Source organism: Equus asinus, chromosome 24, assembly GCF_041296235.1.
Source record: "Equus asinus isolate D_3611 breed Donkey chromosome 24, EquAss-T2T_v2, whole genome shotgun sequence".
NCBI classification, from domain to species: Eukaryota; Metazoa; Chordata; class Mammalia; order Perissodactyla; family Equidae; genus Equus; species Equus asinus.
Window position 1 is genome coordinate 19,267,408 of NC_091813.1, and position 22,257 is coordinate 19,289,664.

The 22,257-nt window shown below is 34.1% G+C and overlaps 1 long non-coding RNA gene across 1 annotated transcript in view; it reads left to right on the forward strand.

Moving 5' to 3' along the window:
• The window catches only part of LOC139041825 (uncharacterized), a 79,250-nt gene that overhangs the window by 1,126 nt on the left and 55,867 nt on the right, over window positions 1–22,257 (forward strand). The window lies entirely within an intron of this gene.

The following is a 22,257-nucleotide window of genomic DNA, read 5'->3' on the forward strand; positions in this document are numbered from 1 at the left end:
CGGAGCCGGAGCCGCGGGTTGGCTGGAAGGCGCTTTCTCTGTGGAGGCCGATCGCGGGAGGGAGGGCGCCGGCACGGCCGCGGAGGGATCTGACGCACACGGAGCCGCAGCACTGGCTCTATTCAGCGGCGCTGGCTGGGGCTGAGATGGAAGTTAGTTTCTATGTAGCAGAAATAGGAAACAAATGAAGCAAAACTGCCCAAAGAGGGGAAATGCCCCGAGGATGGGTCTCACTCTCACGCGCGCACACAGACACACACGCAGAGAGCACTCTCACGCTGGGCAAACTCGGGATCGCGCCACCCTGCCCGAGCTGAATGATAGTGTTTGGTTTCTGTCTCTTGCCATGTGCATGTGTATAAATGCTGCGGATTGGCATCTGTGTAAGTCTCGTCCTGCGTTATTTCTGCAGCCTATGCAAAGTGTTGTGTAATTTATTGGAGTGCTGTATATCGTGATAGAGGTTCGGACGCTTTTTGTTAAGCACTTGCGTTTGCAAGCCCGTTATTTGCCGAAGCCACCTCTGCATATATCTTTTATTACTGCCATTGCCTTAAGCGTACATTTTAAAAATGTTTTTCATTGTTATATGAGCCAAGAGAACTCCTGATCTGTACTTCAGGTACTCTTTCCTAATTACTAAAAGGCTAGTGATGGCTAATTAAGGATTTGGGATTAAAGAACCTCCAAGCTTTTTTAAGTGTTAACAAGAGGGAATAATGTAATCTGAGAGAAAGGAAAGAACGCTAATATTTAGCTCTAACTGATCTGGAGGTAATTTAGTGACAGATCAATAGCCTACCGAAGGATATTGAAAGAGTATACTACTCTTTAGCCAAGGTGATTAGTGATTAAATAATTTAAATTATCTGTGTATCTTGCAATTGACTTCGTCATGCTAATTAATGGCTTCTAATTTGAGGTGCAAACCATTCCTGTTTACAGTTAATCACGGGATGACTTCTTGAAAACTGACAAAAAGAGAAAAAAATTAATCTTTCGTAAATTATTATGTAATTACCGGTTATATACGCTAAATCATACATCTGTGTTTTGCTGATGAGGATAGGGCCTTGTTTTCTAAAAAAACGAATATGGGTGAAATTAATGGAAACAATGGAAAAAGCCATTTGTTGGAAAACAAGGACACCAAGTGATATTTATCTCCAGATGATTTAAGCACTTTTGAAAAAGACTTGAGTGAATTTTTTTTTAAGAATTGCATTTTAAAGGGAATTAGGGTAGTCGTCCTTTTGTTAACATTTAACAAAAGATTCTCCTTAAAAATTTTAGATAATAAACTGCATTTTATGGATCTGATGTAAAAAGCTTATTTGTGGGAAAAGGACCAAGAAGCAGTATTGTGGTTTTCTTGATTGTTTCCTCAAACCCTGTACCCTCCTAGCTCCTTAGTTGCTAGTGGGAAATACTTGCTGCAGCTGCCTTGGGCTCCACTGCAAGACTGCACGGGTGTAATGCCCCAAACTAAAACATCCAGAAGTCATCACCTGTGGGAAGAAGGAAAAAAGCCTAAACTTCTTTGGAATAATAGGATCTAAAAATTGCCTTTTATAACAGACTTAATCAAATAAAAAAGAGCAATTACCATGACTTGTCCTATTGCAGCCTAGTTATCAGAGTGTTATTTATTGAAATAGCTATCCTTCAAATATTGAAAACATTTGCGTTTTTAAAGACATTAGTTCCTTTCTGGCTATTTTAGGTTCTAGATGGTTAGGTTTGAAAAGATAGTTATTTAATATACCCTTTTACAATTCTATTTAATTCTATAACTGATGCTTTCTGTTTTATCTTAACTTTTTAGAAAGTATTATGTTCTTCAAGTAATTGTGATATTTTACATTATGATGTTCTTCAAATAAACAGATTTGAGGAACTAAAAACTATAGTTAGAATCTTGTGGTTTTGAAATGTTTGTATTTGTCTGATTCTTGCTAATAGATGTTTTCTCCTTGCAAAGGAAAATAAACCAAATTGTGACATGGAGTATAAAATTACTCTGGGTAAAGTTTTCCATATATATCTTGTGAGTGTTATGGAAACATGGAGAGCGAGTATGATTATCTCTTGTATGCTTTTCATTTAGAAGCCACGAAAGCTTTTCCTAAGTATGCTACTAGTACTTCTCTCCTGAAAATTTTTTAAGGAAAATTTCCCTTCTAAGTTTTCTGAATATGATGTTCCTGTCTCTTTGACTAACCTTTGACAATGTTTGTAGTTTCTTTTTCAAGAACCTAATTTGAAGATAGTTGTAACACTGCCTTTGAACTAATTTATAGGTATCAGTCTGTTATAAGAAAACATAGATTAACTGCTAAAAATTAAAGCTTCTCTTCAGCCAAATAAACCATTTGTTTTTAACAATAGATGTTAAATTGAATTTTGCTAAGTCCTCAAATGTAACAAATTTTCCTTATAACATTTTAATTTCTTTAAACATAAAAACATTTCTGGATTCTAGCATCATCAGTTAACTATAGGGTTTATTAAGTCATTTATTGTGCATATGTTCACAAAAAGTCTGTACATATCAAATAGACAGAAAATCTTACCTTGACGTCCTGTATTTTAGATCCCAAGGCAATGGGTTTGCAGTTCATTGCTCAGCTCACTCTTCTCCATAGGAAGATAGTGCAGATTCCATCTCCCTTTCTATTTGTTTATTTTAACTTTTTCTTGGACTTCGAAAATCAAATGTCAATTTAAAAAGACTTCCATGCTTTTTCTATAAGAAGGCTAACAAAATCAGTAAAAGTTTGGAAAGCCAAAACTAACATTTTTATATAATGCATTCTCTTTAGAAGAATTACAAACTTTTGAAATGTAAAAGTTTCTGTGAAATTCATAATTTCTTTTCACTTGGCATCACGAGAAACAAGATAAACATTTAACAAAAACTTTTTCTTGATTGTGATAAGCTATTATTCCAATGAAATAATCAAATGCTGCCACTCCAGTCCTTTCTGGGACAAGATGGGATAATATTTATAAATAAAAAGATTCCACCACATTAATGAAATTTGGTTTGTCTCCACTAGTATGATGAAATAATACATAGCTCAAAAAAAAATCTCTGCAAATACAGCTTTTAAAATTACATATTAACTCTTGTTTTTATTTTGATGTTATGCTTTTTTTAATAGCAAAAGCTTTATCTTATAAAGTGTAGAAATGGAAAAGTAGAAAACACTCTTCTTCAAAAAAATACCTTCTTATTAAATACTCATCTGCCCTAACAACAAAACTCAGCCATCGAAAGAGTCTTGTTTAACACACTGCACTCCTCCTGGATTGCTCCCCAATATTGTATGTTTCTCTCCATGTCCGTCTGACTTTTTCTTCCTCAACATGCACATTCTTCTCCTTCACAAAGCTTGAATATATATCCAACTTGAAACATACAAGCAGGTATACTGTTTGGCTGCTACAGAAAAAATAGAAATAACCAACTTTAGTAAGCTAATGCATTATTTAACAATTTGTATTGTCTCCCTTATATATCACTGAGAAAACTTTTAACTTAAATTAGAGCACAATTCTTTTTAATCTATAACAAAGATTAGCTGGTTACCAACAATCATATAATCTCTTATTTAAATGTTATTAGTAATTCACCGCTCAACTTTTTTTTCCCAAATTAATCCAAGTAGCTTGGTTTTTTTAAATATGTCTTAGTTTGCACAAGAAGTGTGTATCTTCATGGGTTTATATTTTTTTAACGTCAATTAATGAGTTAGTACAATTACAAAGATTAAAGGAGAACAACAATTTTAGATCATATTCCCCCCAAATTTGGAGCAACGCAGTGGATAAAGTAGAAAAAGCTGTTCCAGATGGGAGAAAACTTAAAGGAGAAGTCTGTTGACATGTTCCATCATACAAAGATGTCTGATAGATTGAGAGTGGGCTGGACTGGACATTGACCAGTGGGAAAGAGAAGGTGGACTCAGGGAAGAGATGCAGAGGCTTTGAAAGTTGCTAGTGGTGGTGTATTAAATAAAGCATACTCTTAGCAATGGGATTTTAAGATGGAGTTTGAGGACAGGAGTTACGTAGCCACTTGCCCTTACATGTACCTGAATTCATAAACTTCTAGAACCCCAAAGAAGAAAAATTATTTTATTCATGGAAAGGAAAGAGGGAGGTTTATCTGACAAGTTAGTGAGGGATCTCTGTGTAACAAAAACACTCTGAATCAAGGACACCAAAGTAGACACTGTTGGTGAGGAAGGAGAATGTTTGTTTAAAAGAATACGATCTGACCACCAGAGAGCCCACAAGTCTGACTTGAGACAAATATGAGAGGAAAAGTAATATCCAACTCAAAATTGAAAATGAAGCCAACTTAGATTTAAACTGACTTTGTAGTCAAAAATGGTGTTTCCATTTTCTGAATTCTTGTAGGAAGGCCTTTCTAATTATACCACCTTATTTGTAAATTGCCTTTGTTTTTCTTCTCATATGTATATACATATATATATAATGTAGTATAAATAATATATATATATATATATATATATATATAAAGAAAAGTGTATATTTGCAAAGCTCCCCTTGACTTATGCCTCTGTTACTTTATTCCCTTTAATGGGTATTCTCATACATATTCATTGAAATAGTGATTAGCTAACTAGCCCAAACAATGAATAAGTTCTATTATACAGTTATAAAATTTAAAATAATGTTGATAGTAGGTAGATCTTTCAACTGAGGTGTGTGTTCAAAATTTAAGGAAGGCTTATAATTTGATTTTGAGATTACACCTACAAATCCCACTGCATTCATAATTTTCATGATTACATTTGAGCACGTAAAAATATAGGGGCAAATGAAATGGTTATAGTGGATTTTTTAATGCTCATAAAAACACCGCTGCCAATGATTTATAGAAAAACTAATATAGCCTTTAAATGGGAGCTCCTGGTAGGAATATATCTGTCATTTTCTCTCAAGAGTTATCAGAAGTGATGTCACTGAACATCATTAGGGAATGTTTTTCCTAAGAATAATAGGAATAAGTAAATAGTATCATAGGAGAAGAAAGAAATATATTGCCTTTTTGTCTTGCCATCCTCACCTCTCTGGTTTGCACATGCTATACTTTACACTTGTTTTTGCCATTCATTGTTTTGGGGTTTTGGTGAGTGTATGTACAAGATTTCTATCTTTCCCCAATATTTCCTCATTTTCAGTTTTTCCGGTGTCTCTATAAAATTTACTTTATCTTCCATCACTGAAACTTTAGTTTCTAATGGTGAACTAGATATAGGGATTAAGATATATAATTATTTTAGATATATCCTAAGAGCTCTAGAAATATTAAGTTGATCTATTCTTTGCTGCTTCTGGTTGAGACTGGCACATTAAAATCTTCAACATCTCTTATTTTTCAGCTCTCCTAGTTATTATACAAAAGACTAGAGAAACAATTTACACAACAGTGTGAAAAGGAGGGAAAAACACTCTTCCTTGCTTTCTCTACTTTTCCATAAGGAAAGAAAGTGTCAAGCAGCAAGTGTTTTCTGTTTGTGAAATACATATATGCATTTTTGTGTTACTAAATTTTTCTTATTTCAACATTTTTGACAAGTCAAGGTAATGTGCCCTTTTTAGATATTAGATTTTGCTGAGTTATAGAAATTACTGATTTTTAAAAAATTATTTTTGGAGTAATTAAAGCATCTTTCACACTCTAGTTTGTAAAGCTTCCAATCTAATAGTCCTGAAGAGGACTTACATTGACTCAAACTACTCTATGATCACTATTGCTTAACTTGACCTCTTTGAGTTATTTAAGGTGGGCAACTCTGCATTTTCAGATCCAGATTCCATCACACCTAAAAAAATTGTTTAAAAGGGAATCCTTGATGAACACGCAATGGCAAATTTACGTGGCACAATAATAAGCTATTTTTCCCTACTGTCTATTAACATAACATTTTTCTATTAGAATAATAATTACAAACATCATTTTCCCTTTCAATTAGCCAGTTTCTCATATGGCCCCTTCTTTTTCCTTTTTATGACTAGGAGAATATTTTAGTGAAAATTTATTTTTAAATTGTTAAAAAGAAAAATAAATAAGAACTTCTGTCACAAGTTCTGGTGACCTGTACTACTTCTGTGAAGCTGCTTGCTGCTTTTAATTTTCTTGCGTAAAATTACTAGAGGTGACATAAGGACCCAAAGTCAACCTTTAACATCTATCTCTTGTCTCCATATGCTGTTTCTACTTCTATGGTATGCTCGGTGCAGCATTCCTGCTTTCTCTCTGTGCATCAGCTGAAGCACCATCATTTAAACACTGGTTTGCAGTTTGACACTCATTGTGTACGTTGGTCCAGCACACAGAGATGCCCAGCTCATCAGAGGCTGATGGTAGATATGAGAGTTAATCAAAGCAGCTGAGGCCCCCTCTAATGGCTACACCTGGGGAGTGAAGGGTTCGGTGATAGTCTGGCCAGTCTCCAGAAATTGTCAATTATTAAAATCTGACTTTATTTAGCAGCAATAACTCAATTTATTGGATGGAGTGCAAGAGATATGGATCAATGGTTATATGTACCATTCAAATTTAGCTACAAAGAAGTCACATTCCTGAAATAGAAACAATGATGTGCTTACACATGTAGACTATGTTTTTGTGTCTTAACCTAGTTGCTTTTAGTACAAAATGTTTATATTTTACAAATACTAGCAGGAATATATTCCACCAAGTTATTTTTAGTAACTGAAAAATAACATAAAATTTTATGAAATAATTGAGTATGATATAGATTAATGTAAAAACAATTTTTTCAAAACACTTTTTGGAATGAGGGTATGATTTCCATATTTTAAAAAAATTTAACAACTAATTTCTAATAAATTAATTTCAATCTTATAATATAAACTATGAAGAGGTTTGAGTCAAGAAGTTCTCTAGCCACAATTAGATTGAAAACTTACAAACCTAGAGTCAAGAGTTTCGTTAAGACTCCAACAATTTTTATAGTATTCAAGGTTTTCTTTTCCTTTTAGTTTTTTTAAGTTACAAACGTATATTATTCTTTAGAAGTTTAGTTCTTTTTAACCAAGATATTTGTACTTCAACACATTAATATTTGAAGTGTAGAAATCAAGTCACCTTAACTCAGGAACAATTTTTAAAACCTCTTTATTATGAAAAAATATCAAACATTCAAAAAAGTAAGGAAAATAGAAATAGGATCCTCCAGGTACTAGACTCCTAGCATTCATAATTATCCACATTTGGACAATCTTATTTTATCTATCCTCCCTAACCACTGCCTTTCTTGCTTAAATTTTTTTAAAGTAAATCTCATCATTACCCCTGTAAGTAATTTGGTATGTAGTCGAGGCAGATTCCAGCTAGCGTAGTTCTTTCATTGACTGACTGATTTGTTTATTTAGTCCCTCAGTCTTCACCTCAAAACCAGACCAATTCTCATCCAGTTTTCAAGACACCAATCATCTATCGTTTCTTTGAGAAACCCTGTATGCCTTTCCTCCTAGCAAACAAACAGCTGGGTGTTCATCCTCTGCGCTTCCAGAACATCTTCTGTAGTCTCTATGATAGCACAGCTTTACGGGATATTAGAGTTTTGTATTATTCTGACTCACTAAGAGATTTTTTTAGAACAGTTTCTAGATTTTGAATTTCTGTATCCCCAGTAGATGCAACAATTCAAAATATACAATAGGCGCTTAATAAATTCAATGTATTTTTTTCTTGGAATAGGTTTATTAGATAAACTATGGCCATTTCTGGAGGTATATTAGGATGAGGTTCTTAACAATGATCCCAGTTTGCCAGAATTTTATAGGCCTAACAGGGGCACATGGAACCATTGATAGTTTTCCTATTGAAAGGAAGGAAACAAAGTATGTGTTGTATTTAAAAGAAACAACAGAATATCATGTGACATTTGAATATCAGTCTGTCCTTTCAGACCCTTCATTACGGTATTATTTGAATATAAAATGAAAGGATCATACGGTCACTAAAAGAAGGTCACAAAATACCAAAATAATGACCAAGAATAGAAAGCCTAACCCCTTTTTCCTCCCTCAAATTCCCTTTGCACTTTAACATGTCTTTTTTAGTAGATTTTTCTTATGTGTCTTTTATCTCTGTCTTATATCTTGTGCCCTAAAGAATCAGAGGGAAAACAAATATACATGTAAATAGGATGTCAAATAAATAGAATGGTGCATCAACAGGGCCCCTATAGCACGTGGAAAAGAGGATCTGGGTCATTGCAGCCATAAACATGGCGATTCCACACATAGGATCACAGGATGTTAGAGCTGGAAAGGACCCTAGAGATTATCTAGTTCAAGTCCCCTTTCAAAGAGGTTAAATGATTTGTCCAAACTCATACCCTCCTTTTCAAATTTCAGTCAGCCTTGCAATCTTTCTGAGGTTATTGGTGAAAGGGTAGGATAGCTGAATTGCCAAAAGAGAATAATTTAGCATGGAGAAGTCAACATGATTTCTGCAAGAGAAATGATGTGTGTTGGTTTCACTAGAGTTGTTTGAGGGGATAAATAAGCATGACTAAGGAGATTTGGAGAGAAAATTCATATTTAAACTTTAAAATGCTTTTTTACAAGTTCTCACACCAGACTATTTAAGCAATCCCCATAAGAAATTGGCTTGGAGAAAAATAAGGAGAAATTTTAGTAGTTAATAACATAGATAGACAAGAATCAAGTCTAGTTCTGTTTTTACTGAGTGTCCTTGGGCAAATTATTTCTCCTCACTTATCATCATTTTCCTACAAGTAATGTAAGAATAGTGATTTTACCTAACTTGCTGGGCTACTGCAATGACTGAAGGAGATAATAATACTGTTTGTAATAAAAACTAACAGATATCAAGTGCTTAGTACATGTCAGACACTGTTCTAAGTGTTTAACAAATATTATCTCATTTTATCCTCACAAGGCCCCCATGAGGAAAATACTGTTAGTACCGCCCCACTTTAAAGACGAGAGAACTGAGTCATGGAGTAGTGAAGTCACTTGTCATGAGTGAGGCAGCTAGTTATTAGTAAACTCAGGAATTGAACGCAGGAAGGCTGTTTCCAGAGCCCTTACTCTTAGCCAGTCAGTCTCCTGACGCTTGTTCTGTTAATACACACAAACACATTTTCATTCACAGCCTAGCTACAAAATAAGGGCTTACTACATGTTAGTTATTACTATTTTTATACTTTCTCAGGTGGAAGAAGAAAGGGAGGCCTAATATTGACTGAAGACCTGCTTTAAGCATAAGGCATTCTCTTTACGACCAGCTTGGAAGGCCCTAAACGCCCAGAGAGTTTCCATGGTTCAACCATGGTCAGAAACCAGTAGAGGCCAGAACTGGGATTCAGGGGACATTGGTCTTGTTCCAAAACCCATGGTCTTGTTACTACATGCCAGCCTGTGCTCTTATATGGATTCACACTCTTATTTGTTACTCCTTTTCTACCCAAAGCACGCCTAGGTGTATGAGTAGGTATGCACATAAGACATAAGGTACATATGCACATAATATCAATGTTTTATTTAAACTATACATGAGCAAAATTTAGTAAAGAGGAAATGAAGACTAGCAAGAGAAGAATTTAGTAAGTTCTGAAGAGCAGAAGCTGATAGCTGATGCCCCAGAGTCAATGCTGGAGCCAGTCGTTCGTGTTTTGGAATGTGATGGGGCATACAAATACACAGTAAGATTTACTTAGTTTCAGTTGATAGCAAGCTTTTATGAGGAGAAAAGAGCCATGCCAATGATATCAAATGGCAGGATCCTAAGATGAACTGCTAGACAAGGGATCTACAGTCATTTTAGAGTATTCCCTGTAAAAGATTGTCCTGAAAAGCTTTAGTTGGGGCTGGCCTGGTGGCACAGCAGTTAAGTGTGCACCTTCCGCTTCAGTGGCCTGGGGTTCACTGGTTCAGATCCCGGGTGCGGACATGGCACCACTTGGCAAAAGCCATGCTGTGGTAGGCGTCACACATACAAAGTAGAGGAAGATGGGCACGGATGTTAGTTCAGGGCCAGTCTTCCTCAGTGAAAAGAGGAGGATTGGCAGTAGTTAGCTCAGGGCTAATCTTCCTCAAAAAAAAAGCTTTTGTTACAAAAATTGCAAATGTGCACACAATAATGCAAAGTGCTTCAAGGAAGAGTACTGGAAATATAAAGCATTATTCCATGATACTGTACATCTGCATTAGAAATATTTTGTGGTCCTAGTTACCACACCTCAAGCCTCCATAAAGCCGTAAGGCTAGAAACCATCTAGAGAAAGGTAATTAAAATGACGTAAAGATTTGAAAAATTGGCTGCCAGAAAATGGACTAAAAATATTAATACCTTTCAAAGCTGAAAAAGGATATAATATAATAAAGTCAGGATGCAAATGGGTAGGATGAACACAAACATTCATCAAAATCTAGAACTCCAGAGCCAGCAAGAACCTTGTTGTTCTTGTTAACCCCTGAATTCTTCAGAGTGTGTCTCCCAAGAGGACGAGTATTTCCTACAGGCTCACTATCTATTATCACACTTAGGAAACTGAACATTAACACCATTCTCTAACAAATACTCCATATCCAGATTTTTCCAGTTGTTCCAATACAGTCCCTTATAGCTCACCCTTCTTTCTTTCCTTCCTTCCTTCCATTCTTTTGTTGATCCATAGTCCAATCAAATATCTCACATTGCATTGGCATGACTCTACTCTCCCTTAATCTAGAACAGCCGTCCAGCCTTTTAAATCTTTCAGGACATTAATTGTTTTCACGAGTCCAGGCAAATTATTTTGCAGAATGTTTCTTAATTTGAATTTCCCTGATTGTTTCCTCATGATTAGATTTAAAAAATAAAGATTTCTGGCAAGTATACTATATAGGTAATATTGTATCCTATAAGCTCTTCTTAAAGCTTGAAAGAGGAGAGATTTAGGACCAATAAAATCCTAGTGTACCCCCAACATGTATTTGCTATTTCCAAGAGAAGACAAAGTAATATTATTGGTTCAAAAGATTTAAAATAAAAGTTCTTAATACATAAAAGTTAAGTCCATTAAGAAATAAGGGATGTTTCAGAATACTTCTCTAACTCTTTGTAGGTAACATTATGGAGCCTAGTATGCCTTTCCACAAATCTCTCTTGACATCACTCTCAAGAACAGAACGCTGACTCTGCTATATTATCTTGACTAAAAATGGCGTTTTCTAATGTCTCTCTCTTTTTTCACAAAACCAAATCCCTGTCTGTTAGGTATTTGCAGTGTTTACTCTAAGTGGTACTTTCAGGATGTACTTGAAGAGATTCAAAAATCTTTGAGAGAACATAGTTTGTATATCAAGACTGGCTAACCCCAAGTTCCCTATATCCATAGTGCCCTTGAGTGTATATTTCTTTAACTTAACAATCCCAAGTCCCCCAAACTTGGGCAAGATGTAAGATGCATAAAATTGACAACGGATACAGATGATAATTAATATTTCAGAATTTCCAAACTGAAATTTACTTATAGTACTGTTTCATGACAATATAGAATGATAAAATTAACATCGATTTGGGATCAGAAAGAATTTAAACCTTAACATTGTTACTCTCCGGCTCCTTGCCTAGAGGTAAGTCATCTAACTTCTGTAAGTGATGTTCTCCTCATCTGTAAAATGGAAGTGATAGCACATACTTTTCAGTGTTGTTATAAGAATTAAATGTGGTATCATATGATAAAGTGACAGTTTTATCTAATTGTTGTTATAACTATTAAAAAGAGAAAAATCTTTGCTTTGATCCAAGAACAGAATGGTCCATCTGAACAGTCAAACCGTCTCTTTACATGAATGAACCAGTTGTTTGATCATGTCTACTACTTACTCAATTTTCCTCCATGTGAAAGGTGCCAGAGCAGAAGCTGTCCAGTCCCTTGTTCTGCTCAATGCTAAGTTCCCACTCTCAGCTTGGGTGATAAAACCCCATATCTATACAATAAATTCTCTGTTTGCTTAATATAGATCCTGTTTGATTTCTGTCACCTGTGTGCAAAAGGACTATAAATAACATCACCACTTAATAGCTGGTTAGAAGGGCCACCTTAATTAATAGCTGGTCAACTAATGTTAATGATTGCTTCAACAATCATCTGCATTTTTTCACTATTCTTATCACACCGGAAGTTGAGATATGCTTGGGACTCTACATGACCAGATATAGTTTTTGTTTTTGAAAGACTTTTTTAGAGAAGTTTTAAATTTATAGCAAAACTAAGAGGAACGTACAGAGATTTGCCATATACCCCTTACCCTCATTATGCATAGCCTCCCTCATCAAAATCCCCACTAGGAGAGTACATTTGTTACAATTGTTGAACCTATCTAGACACATAATCTTCCGAAGTCCATAGTTTACATTAGTGTTCACTCTTGGTGTTATATATTCTATGGGTTTGACAAGTGTGTAATGACATATGTCCATTACTATAGTATACAGAGTGTTTTCACCATCCTAAAAATCTGTGCTCTGCCTGTTCATCCTTAACCCCACCCCCAACCACTGGAAACCACTCATCTTTTTACTGTCTCCATAGTTTTGCCTTTTCTAGAAGGTCATACAGTTGGAATCATATAGTATGTAGCCTTTACAGATTGGCTTCTTTCACTTAATAATATGGATTTAACATTCCTCTGTGTCTTTTCATGGCTTGATAGTTCATTTCTTTTTAGCACTGAGTAATATTCCATTACCTGGATGTATTACACTTCATTTCCATTCATCTACTGAAGGACATCTTGGTGGCTTCCAAGTTTTGACAATTATGAATAAAGCTGCTATAAACACCCATGTGTTTTATGTGGCCATAAGGTTTCAACTCCTTTGGGTAAATACCAAGAAGTGCAATTACTGGATCATATAGTAAGAGTACATTTAGTTTTGTGAAACCTTCAAACTGTCTTCCAAAGTGGCTGTACCGTTGTGCATTCTCAAAAGCAATGAGTGAGAGTTGCTGTTTCTCCACATCCTCTCCAGCATTTGGTGTTGTCAGTGTTCTGGATTTTGGCCATGTTAATAGATGTATAGTGGTATCTCATTTTAATTTGCATTTCCCTGATGACTTATGGTGTTAAGCATCTTTTCATATGCTTATTTGCCATCTGTATATCTTTTTTGGTGAGGTATCTGTCAAGGTCTTTAGCCCATTTCTTAATTGGGTCGTTTGTTTTCTTATTGAGTTTTAAGAGTTTTTTGTATATTTTGGGTAAGAATCCTTTATCAGATGTGTGTTTTGTAAATATTTTCTCGCAGCCCTTGGCTTGTCTTCTCATTCTCCTGACATTGTCTTTCACAGAGTGGAAGTTTTTAATTGTAATGAAGTCCATCTTATCAATTATTTCTTTCATGGATCATTCCTTTGATGTTGTAGCTAAAAAGTCATCACCATACCCAAGGTCATCTAGATTTCATCCTATGTTATCTTCTAGGGGTTTTATAGTTTTGCATTTTACATTTAGATCTATGATCCATTTTGAATTAATTTTTATGGAGAGTGTAAAGTCTGTATCTATATTCTTTTTGTGTGTGTGTGAATATCCAGTTGTTCCAGTACCATTTGTTGAAAAAAACTATCTTTGGTCCACTGTATTGCATTTGCTCCTATGTCAAAGATCAGTTGACTACATTTCTGGGGTTCTATTTCTGGGCTCTCTATTCTGTTCCATTGGTCTATTTGTCTATTCTTTCCTCAATACCACACTGTCTTGATTACTGTAGCTTTACAGTAAATCTTGAAGGTGGGCAGTATTAATTCTCCAACTTCATTCTTCTCCTTCAATACTGTGTTGGCTGTTCTGGGTCTTTTGCCTCTCCACAGAAGCTTTAGAATTTTAGAGTTTGTCAATATTCACAAAAGAAGTGCTGGGATTTCAATTAGGATTGCATTGAATCTATAGATCAAGTTGGGAAGAACTGACATCTTGACAATATTGAGTCTTCTTATCCATGAACATGAAATCTCTCTCCATTTCTTTAGTTATTCTCTGATTTTATTCATCAGAATTTTGTAGTTTTCCTTGTATTGATTGTATACATATTTTGTTAGATTTATACCTACACATTTTGTGGTTTGGGGGCTATGGAAATGATATTGTGTTTTTAATCTCAAATTTCACTTGTTCATTGCTGGAAATGATATTTTCTTGAAGATTTTTGTGTCTAAATTCATGAGAGATTTGGTCTGTAGATTTATTTTCTTGTAATGTCTTTGTCTGGTTATGGTATTAGGATTATATTGGCCTCATAGGATGAGTTAGGAAGTATTCTCTCTGCATCTATTCTCTGAAAAGATTGTAGAGAATTGGTATCATTTCTTCCTTAAATGTTTGATAGAGCACCAGTGAACTTATTTCGGCATGATGTTTTCTGTTTTGGAAAGTTATTAATTATGGATTCAATTTCTTTACTAGATACAGGCCTGTTCAGATTGTCTATTTCTTCTTGTGTGAATTTTGGCAAATTGTGTTTTTCAAGGAATTGGTCCATTTCATCTAGTTTGTCAAAGTTGGGAGCGTAGAGTTGTTCATAGAATTCCTCTGTTATACTTTTAGTGTTCATGGGATCTGTAGTGATATCTTCTCTTTCATCTCTTATTTAGAATTTGTGTTATCTCTTTTTTTCTTTGTTAATCTGGCTAGAATTATCAATTTTTAATTGATAATTTCATTACAATTAAAAATCCACTTGTTCATTGCTGGAAATAATATTTTCTTGAAGATTTTTGTGTCTAAATTCATGAGAGATTTGGTCTGTAGATTTATTTTCTTGTAATGTCTTTGTCTGGTTATGGTATTAGGATTATATTGGCCTCATAGGATGAGTTAGGAAGTATTCTCTCTGCATCTATTCTCTGAAAAGATTGTAGAGAATTGGTATCATTTCTTCCTTAAATGTTTGATAGAGCACCAGTGAACTTATTTCGAACCATTGATCTTTTCAAAGAAACAACTTTTGGTTTCGTTGTTTTTGTCTGTTGATCTCCTGTTTTCAGCTTCTCTGATTTCTGCTCTAATTCTTATTATTTCTTTTCTTCTGCTTACTTAGGACTTAATTTACTTTTCTTTTTCTTTTTTCCTAAGGTGGAAACTTAGATTATTGATTTTGGTTCTTTTTTCTTTTCTAATACATGCATTTAATGATATAAATTTTCCTCTAAGTACTGCTTTCACTGCATCTCACAAGTTTTTCACAGTGTGTTTTCATTTTTAATTAGTTCAAAGTATTTAAAAATTTATCTTAAGATTTCTTCTTTGACCTATATGTTATTTATAAATGTGTTGTTTAATCTCCACATATTTTGGGGACTTTCCATTTATCTTGCTGTTATTGATTTCTACTTACTTCCATTGTGGTCTGAGAGCAGATACTGTTTGATTTCTATTGTTTTAAATTGTTAAGGTGTGTTTTATTGTCCAGAATATGGTCTGACTTGGTGAACATTCTGTGTGAGCTTGAGAAGAATGTGAATTCTGCTGTTGTTGGATGAACTAGTCTTTAGATATCAATTATACCCAACTGATTGTTGCTGATAGTAAGTTCATCTATGTCCTTCTGATTTTCTGCCTGCTGGATATGTCCATTTCTAATAGAGGGGTGTTGAAGTCTCCAATTATGATAGTGGATTCATTTATTTCTCCTTGAAGTTCTATCACTTTTTGCCTCACATAATTTGACACTCTGTTGTTAGGTGAATATGCTAAAGATTCTCTGTCTTCTTGAGGAATTGATCCCTTTGTCAGTATGTAATGCCTATCTTTATCTCTGATTACTTTCCTTGCTTTGTTAGCATGGTATATTTTTCTCCATCCATTTACTTTTAATCTATGTGTGTCTTTATATTTAAAGTGAACAACATATAGTTAGGTCTTGTTTCTTGATCCACTATGACAATCTCTGTCTTTTAATTGGTGTGTTTAGACCATTCACATTCAAAGTGATTTTTGATATAGTTGGATTAATATCTACCATATTTGTTACTGTCTTCTATTTGTTGCCCTTGTTCTTTATTCTTGTATTTGTCTTCCAGTCTTTAAGCATACACAATAAAATACATTGTGGCTATTATTATGTTGAACAAACTGTTATCTGTTAAATCAATTAAGAACAAAAAAAACAAAAGCTTTTATTCTATCTTCATTTATTCCTTCTTCACTCCTCTCTTTTTCTTTATGTAGATCCAAGTTTCTAACCTATTTTATTTTCTTCCTCTCTAAAATCCTTCTTTTAACATTCATTGCAAGGCAGGTATACTGGCAACAAATACCCTCAGTATCAGTTTGTCTGAAAAAGTCTTAATTTCTTCTTTCCTTTCGAAAGATAATTCCACAGGGTAGAGAATTCTAGGTTGCATTTTTTTTCTCTTAATACTTTAAATATTTCACTGTACTCTCTTCTTATTTGCATGATTTCTGAGAAGAAGTCAAATGTAATTATTATCTTCTTTCCTCTATAGGTAAGATTTTTTTCCCTTTGGCTTCTTGTAGAATTTTTTGTTTATCTTTGATTTTTCTGTAGTTTGAAAATGATATGCCTAGGCATAGTTTTTTTTGATATTTTTCCTGCTTGGTGTTCTCTGAAATTCTTGGATCTGTGGATTGGTGTCTGACATTAATTTGAGAGAAATTCTCAGTCATTATTGTTTCAAATATTTATTCTGTTTCTTTCTCTCTTTCTTCTCCTCTGGTGTTTGAGTTATGCATATGTCACACCTTTCGTAGTCATCCCACAGTCCTTAGATAGTCTATTATGTTTTTCTCAGTCTTTATTCTCCTTGCTTTTCAGTTTTTGAAATTTATATTGATATATCCTCAAGCTCGGAGACTTTCTCCTCAGTGATATCCAGTCTACTAATAAACCCGAGAAGATGTTGTTTATTTCTGTTATAGTATTTTTTTTTTGTATCTCTAGCATTTCTTTCGGAATCTTTCTTAGGACCAAATTTCTATCTCTCTGCTCACTGTTCTATCTCATTGCCCATCTGTTCTTGCATTCTGTCTACTTTATCCATTCGAGCCCTTAGCATACTAATCATAGTTATTTAAAACTTCTGGTCTGATAATTCCAACATACCTGCCATGTCTGGTTTTAGTGCTTGCTCTGTCTCTTCAAATTATGTTTTTTGCCTTTTAGTATGCTTTGTAATTTTTTCTTCATAGCCAGGCTTGATGTACTGGATAAAAGTAACTGCTGTAATGGCCTTTAGTAATGTGAAAAGATGTAGGGACTGATTCCCTGTTTCTCACCACTTCACTGGTAATGAGCAATCTCTAGAACTGGAGTCTTGTGCTGGCCCAGCACATAAAATGAGGCATCCTATCAATAATGACTAAAACTAAAATGTTTCATAAACATGATACATGATGGACTGAATTGTGATAAATAATGTATTTTCCCAGGTTATTGCTGTTCTCATATGTTAGGGATAGCAGAGGGAAGTGAAGCAATAAATGAGATATAAAAACTCAACATTAGCTTATGAAAATAATGCATCTATAGTATCCACAAACTATCTCTATGTATACACACACTATATATGTGTGTATGTATATATATTTTTTTACATCAATAAATACGTAAGATATATTTAGTCTAATTGGTATACCATCAACTTGAAAGATTCCTCACTTTCATCCAACATTCATGATAACTCTATTGGATGTACTTCACATATTCAAAATAAACTTTTTTATTCTAACAGATTTCAGTATAACAGTTTGATGGGTAATCTTATATACTTTCGTAAATTGACCTGTTCTCTAGTTTTCCATGACTCAACAATGAACTTGAATTCGATTTTCAGTATTCCAGTTTTTTTCAACATTTTATTGAAGTATAATTTAAAACAAATTGCACATATTTAAAGCATAATTTGATAAGTTTTGACTTATATATACACCACTTCAAAAAGATTCATGTCCCTTGGTAATCCCCCTCCCTTGCTTTCCCCATCCTATATATCCTCATGTAACCAACAATTTGCTTTCTATCGTTGTAAATTGCATTTTCTAGAATTTTATATGAATAGAATCATACAGTATGTACTTTTTTTGTCTGGTTTCTCACATTCAACATAATTATTTCGAGATGTATCCAAGTTGTTCCATTTATCAATAGTTCACTCCTTTTTATTGTTGATTTGTAGTCTATTATATGGGCTACAAATCTGTGTATCTGTTTACCTGATGATAGACATTTGGGTCATTCGTAGTGTAGGTATTACAAAAAAAGAAGCTTCTAGAACATTTGTGTACAAGTTTTTATATGAACATGTATTTGCTTTCCCTTTGAATAAATACCTAGAAGTGAAATGGTTGGATCATTTGGGAGATATATAAATAAATTTTTAAGAAATTGCCAAACTGTTTTCTAAAGTGGTCAAGCCATTTTACATTCCACAAGCAATGTATGAGAATTTCAGTTGCTCCACATCCTCAACAACTTGGTATGGTCATTCTTTTTAATTTTAGCCTTTTGAATAGGCTTAGAGTGGTCTCTTGTGTTTTTAATTTACATTTCCCTAAAGACTAATGATGTTGACCATCATTTCATGTATTTATTTGCTATTCTTATATCATTTTTGGCAAAAGGTGTGTTGAAATCTTTTGGCCATTTTTAAAATTGCATTATTTGTTTTCTTATTTATTGAGATCTGAGAGGTATTTTCAGATACCTGGATAGAAATTCTTTATCAGATATAATTATTACTTGCAAATATTTTCTCCTAATCTATAGCTTGTTTCTTCATTTTCTTAACAGTGTCTTTTGAAGAGCAATTTTCTATTTTGATGAGGCTCAGTTTATTAAGTTTTTCTGTCATGGGCGATGCTTTTGGAATCATATCTACAAAATCTTTGCCTAACCCAAGATTTTCTAGCACGTTTCTTCTAGAAGTTTTACAGTTTTACGTTTTACATTAAGTTCTATGATCCATTTTGAGTTAATTTTTGTATATGATGTGAAATATGGATCAAAGTTTATTTTTTTGCACACGCACATCCAAATGTTCTAGTGCCATTTGCTGAAAAGATAACCCTTTCTCCACTGAATTCCCTTGCTTCTTTGTCAAAATATCTTTTCAATTTCCAATTGTTCATTGCCAGTATATAGAAAAATGATTGGATTTTGTGTAATGATCTTATTTTCTTCAAACTCACTAAACTCTAGTAGTTCTAATAGCTTTTATGTGATTCCATAAAATTTTCCATATAGGAAAATCATGTTGCCTGTGAATAATGGTACTTTTACTTTCTTCTTAATCTCCATAACTTTTGTTTCTTTTTCTTGCCCTAGCCTCCAGTAAAATGTTGAGTAGAGATGGTGAAAGCAGACATATTAGCATTGTTGCTGACATTAGGGGGAAAACGTTCACTCTTTCACCATTGTCTGATGTTAGCTGTGGGCTTTTCATAAATGTCCTTTATCTGTTTGAGAAAGTTCCCTTCTTTTCCTAGTTCGCTGAGAGTTTTTATCAGGAATGCATATGGATTTTGTTCAGTGCTTTTGCTGTACCAGCTGAGATGATCATATTTCCTTTTTAGTCTGTTAATATGATGAATTACATTGATAGATTTTTCAAATGTTAAACTAACCTTGCATTCCTGAGAAAACTCCACTTGAAATCCACTTTTTGATTAAAATTGGTAACATTTTTTTTAAGAATTTTTGCATCTATGTTTAGGAAAAATATTAGTCTGTAGTTTTCTTCCTGTGAAGTTGTGGCCTGGTTTTGTATGTGAGTAAAGCTGGTCTCATAGGATGAGTTGGGAAGTATTTTTTCCTTTTTAATTTTATGGCAGAATTTTAGTAAAATTATTATCTTCTTTAAACATTTGGGTAGAATTCACCAATAGAACCATCTGGACTTGGAGTTTTCTTTGTAGAAATATTTTTAGCTAAAAATTCAACTTCTTTAATCGATATATGGACCATTAAGGTGATCTATTTCTTGAGTGAACTTTGTTAGTATGTGTGGGCTCTCTCCCTTTATTCAGTTCTCTCCTCCCTGCCCTGCAAATTCAAGCAGCACTGGCTTCCAGCTATGCTTCTTGAACTCAGGGAGACTGTGCATCTGCACCTGGATTCCCCCAGTCTGCACCACGACCTAGAAACTGACAAGAAGCTGGGGCAAGCTTCTGGTGCTCATCTCATTTGTTTCCTGTTCCTTAGGATCGCTGCCACTCATTTCTTGATGTCCAATTTCTTGAAAACCAATGATTCATATGTTTTATTCAGTTTTTTATTTGTTTCAGGCAGGAGAGTAAATCTAGTCCCTGTTGTTTCATGTTGATTGGAAGCAGAAGTTCATTCTTCAACTTTTAGAATATTTACCTCACACAAATTTGACTAACTTATCTCTCTTACATTATGCTTAATTTTTTTAGTAATATTTTAAAACTTTGACACTCTAAAAAAATGTGACTTTTCCCCAAGGGGGAGAAAGCTTTTCACTCTTGCATTCATCTTGGTGCTTGACTCATAATTTTCACCCATCAGCTTCATAAAAGGTCTTCAGTGTAAGCTTTTGGGATCAATTTGACAGTAAGACTTTGTATGACGAATGCATTCCCTAACTGTAAAAAAAAAAAAAAAAACTAAGCAAAAAGATTTAACTGCTGTGCCTAATTGTTCTTCACCACTGCACTATTCTTTGCAGAAAAGCTTGGAAATCAGCCATATTCTCTTTTGTATCCACTTTTTCTTTTTTGCTACAAGGGTTACTTGGAATGTCATAAAGACATATTTTTTAACCATTCGAAAGAGGAAAAGTATAAATTCTTCTGTAATTACTTATGTGAAGTGCATTTGTCTATCAAATCTACCAGAAAATCAAGAGCTAAAATTTGAACATGAAACAAATTTTAAATTTGACTTCTTTGAGGCTGTCAGTGATGACAGACTGTCTAATACCTAGGGTTTGTTCATTCCTTTTGTGTGCTGGTGTGTATCCTTCTGGGGTTTACTACTGGCGGACAAAGCTCCTCTCCTCTGCTGTTTTATCCTCCAGCAAGCATCATACCTACTCGCATTATGTAGACTTCAGTGGCAGGGAAAAGGCTGTGCTCACAGCAAGCTCATAGCACATGTGACATTGCAAAATAGTTTCTTAACCTAAGACCAGGTACACAGAAGCTTTGGAATCTGTGAACATCTTGAAACTTCATGCAAATGTTTGTGTAAGTGTTCACATTTTCTGTACACAGAATTCATAACCTTTATTTGATACTCAAAGAGAATTTTTAAGTGATGAGAGTCCTCCATGTAGCCTCATTACAGAGAAGGACAATAGAACAACCAGTACCACTGCCAAAGTTCTGAAGAACAATGTCCCCACGAGATTATCCTCCGAGGATAAATTATGACTCTAGATCACTCATGCCTTAGAGTGGACATTTTTGGCTCAAAGATCTCCTGCCATGTCCCGAATTATAGCTGTTTATTTAACACCAGGCTAATCAGCTCTTTTGGTGCCTTAAAAAAGGTAACTATCTTGTATTTGGTTTTTATGTTTTCTTTCATGTTAAGAAATTATAAATAAATAAAAATTCAGGTGAAATTGTTGTTTTAGGCTACAAAATATTTCTAGGAAACTCACATTAAAAAAAGCAAAGTTGCCCATGAACATGGTCAGCTTTTCAAATGAAAGCAATGAAATGTTAGTTTGCCAATTTAAATCATGATGCTAAATCATAAGTCAGTTGGATAAGATTAATTGCATGATATATCAAGACTTGAATGCTTTTTAAAAATTATATTATTTTTTCTCATAATAAACCATTTCTTTGCTGCTTTCCTCTTTCTAGTCAAGCAACACTAGATCTCAGAATATAGGCCAGTCATTTTAATCATTCCATAATAATTCACTCTGTCATGATTTTCTAGGGGAAGTGTCATAATTTCTATGTCATTTCTAAAAAACCAGAACCTCTAAAACACCTTATGTTCATGAGAAAGTCCACCTCCATATTTTTGAATAGTGCTTATTGGGTGTCACGTTTGGATCTAAAGTTCCCTTTAGTCTCATTTTTGATACCTATGAATGCCTTTTTGGTGAAAATCATGGTAATAATGAAGTCATCCTTTAAAAAATATTCCCTCATCCATTCATATTCTTCATTTTTCATGCCATGAAAAACTTATACTCATCAACTTATACTCAATTCTCCCTTTGGCAGTTTCTCATT